The sequence below is a fragment of the Brassica oleracea genome, chromosome C3 (assembly GCF_000695525.1).
Source record: "Brassica oleracea var. oleracea cultivar TO1000 chromosome C3, BOL, whole genome shotgun sequence".
Classification (NCBI taxonomy): domain Eukaryota; kingdom Viridiplantae; phylum Streptophyta; class Magnoliopsida; order Brassicales; family Brassicaceae; genus Brassica; species Brassica oleracea.
In genome coordinates this window covers 13938063-13940898 of record NC_027750.1, presented here as the reverse complement: position 1 = coordinate 13940898, position 2836 = coordinate 13938063, and positions in this window count along the sequence as shown.

The following is a 2836-nucleotide window of genomic DNA, read 5'->3' as shown; positions in this document are numbered from 1 at the left end:
GACAAGAATAGTAATACTTTGAACCATTTTCAAAGGAACATAGCTTATATACACATGAATTGCAGAATACTACTTAAAAAAAATATACATATAGATTTTTGTGAGTGTCTTTTTTCTATGCGAGTGACTTTATGAGACTGTTAGAACTTAGAATGTATCATATTAATGGAAATGATTATAATTCAACGTTTTTATATAAAAAGATATGAGCATTTCCAGCCGTAACCATTTGATTTTATGTTTGAATCCTATATAATTCTTCATAGTCTTTCTAAAAATGTGAAATAATCATCGATAATAGTTATTGTTGATTCCACAATCGGACGTGAGACTAAACATATAGATTCTTTATCAAGGTTAATACATGAGGGGTCCAGGGGGCCGAAAACCCTGAAGATACAATATTTTGAAGTTTAGAAAAATCGACTTTAGTAAATTTTAGGGAATGTCAGATATTATGAATAAAATATGAGTTTTAAGTTTGTAATATATTTATTCATATAGTCAATAAACAAACCCTAGAATGAGAATTTGACTCAATCGAGTTTTCACACTAAATTCTTTTGTTTTCTTCTTTTTTTTCTTCAAGTTTAATTAGCAGATTTTTTCAACATCTATGTCATAAACAATCATTTTCTATCCGGTTCACATTTGTATTGAGTTTCTTAGTATTAATATTCCTTTCTTATTTACCGGAAAACATTAGTCGTTGCATTTACCAACCATCTCTATTGTCAATATAATTTAAGTTGTAACGTGTGTTGTATAAGACGTATAGGAAACGACAGAAAATGATAAGAATCACGAGATATACGTGTGATTATACATATTATATAGATACAAGTTGGTAAAATTGGATATTTGTGATATGAAGCAACTATTTTGGACCCCCTTTAGGTGTGGTAGTACTATCAGTATACAAAAAAAAAACAATGAATGCAAATCATGCATGTGATTTATTATTTCATGTTCATCTTTTTGTAAGATTTTGTTTGGTCTCATGACAAATCAAGTATTAGATATCTATCTTTTCTTTCTCCTTCAAAATTGAAGACTATCTTTTTGACATTTCATGCTTTGTATTTTTCTACTTTCTACACTTTAACTTATTATTTGTATTTTCAATGAAAAAAAAACTTATTCTTTGTATTCAGTTCTACAATTCATGTGATTTCCAACATAATCTTTTTTTTTAAAACACCATTGCAGTAGAAAAGTATTTTTAGCAGATCTTACACAAACTTAGGGAATACACTCTAGCAGATTGTACAACAAACTTAGGGAATCCAGTTTCATGATTACATTTATGAACACGTAATAAAAAAGTTAAGTTTCTTTTGTTGCATGACATGGTTAAGTAATAATAAGTTAATTAATGTCGCTTTTAGTCAAAGTAATGAAAGAAAATAAAAGAATCACTTTCAAATTTCTATATGTTTGTCAAAGTACCACTGATGCATTTCAACTTTGAAGGGGTTGCCGACAATCTTCCCTTGGCGGCGCGTACTATATCCACACGTCTCTAGCAGCTGAGATTAAAAGAGAGGAGAGATATTTAACCATACAAATTCCAAAAACTCATGTTTTATTGTTTTGGTTTAACATTGACACGAGTAGTAAAATAAAAGTGATCAAACTATAATTGTCCTTGAGAAATGATTTGTTGAACCATAAAGAATTACAAAACTCTAACATGTGTGCTACTTGAATATATATAATATGCAAAGCTCTTTTCGAGCTCAGGTCCAAGACACTTTCGCCCGTTTGTAAGAAAACATACACTACAAGAAAACAGGGGCATACTGAAGGAAAAAATCGTCGGTATATCGTCGGAATAACGTTATTTCGACGATATACCGACGAAACAACTCCTTGGAAATTCATTTTTCCTCGGAAATTTTCGACGGAATTCCGAGTAAATGAATTTCCGAGGAAACTCCGAGGACCACCAGTTCGTCGGAAAGGTCCTCGGAATATACCGAGGGAGAACTTCCTTGGGATATTTCGATGGACTTTCCGATGGTCCAATCCTCGGAAGTTCCGACGAAATGTTCTTCGGAATTTTCATCGGGAATTTCCGAAGAACGGAGCCCACGGAAAATTCCAAAGAATGAGTCCCTCGGTATATTCCGAGGAAGGAGTCCCTCGGTATATTCCGAGGAAATGTTCGTCGGAAATTTTCGAGGGTTCATTTCCTCGGAATTTCAAAAACAATAAATTTTTTTTAAAAAATAAATTTTTTGAAATTTAAATTCGAAAATATAAAATTAAAATTAAAATTGAAAACATATTAGATAATATATAGAAATTAGAAGAAATACACAAAAAATGAAATTTCAAAACTTAAATAACTGAAGAAAAAACGGCTGAACTTACCATGCGATCCCCCAGAGTGGCAATAGATTGAGCATCCAAGTTATGCTTGAAGACGCCTTTCCCTTTACGGTCGCTCCTGCGGTTGGTGGAGTTGGTGGAAGAAGTTTCTAGAACGGAGCCCACGGAAAATTCCAAAGAATGAGTCCCTCGGTATATTCCGAGGAAGGAGTCCCTCGGTATATTCGCCATGTTGTTTATCGACTTTGGGACCTTTTAATAAAAAAAAAAATAGTTTTCCCTCGGTATATTCCGAGGGTTCATTTCCTCGGAATTTGAACCCTCGGAAAATTCTGAGGAACTAGTCCCTCGGTATTTTCCGAGAGTTCATTTCCTCGGAATTTTAAAAACAATAAATTTTTTTTAAAAAATAAATTTTTTGAAATTTAAATTCGAAAATATAAAATTAAAATTAAAATTGAAAACATATTAGATAATATTCAAAGTTGTACAAATAAAAATA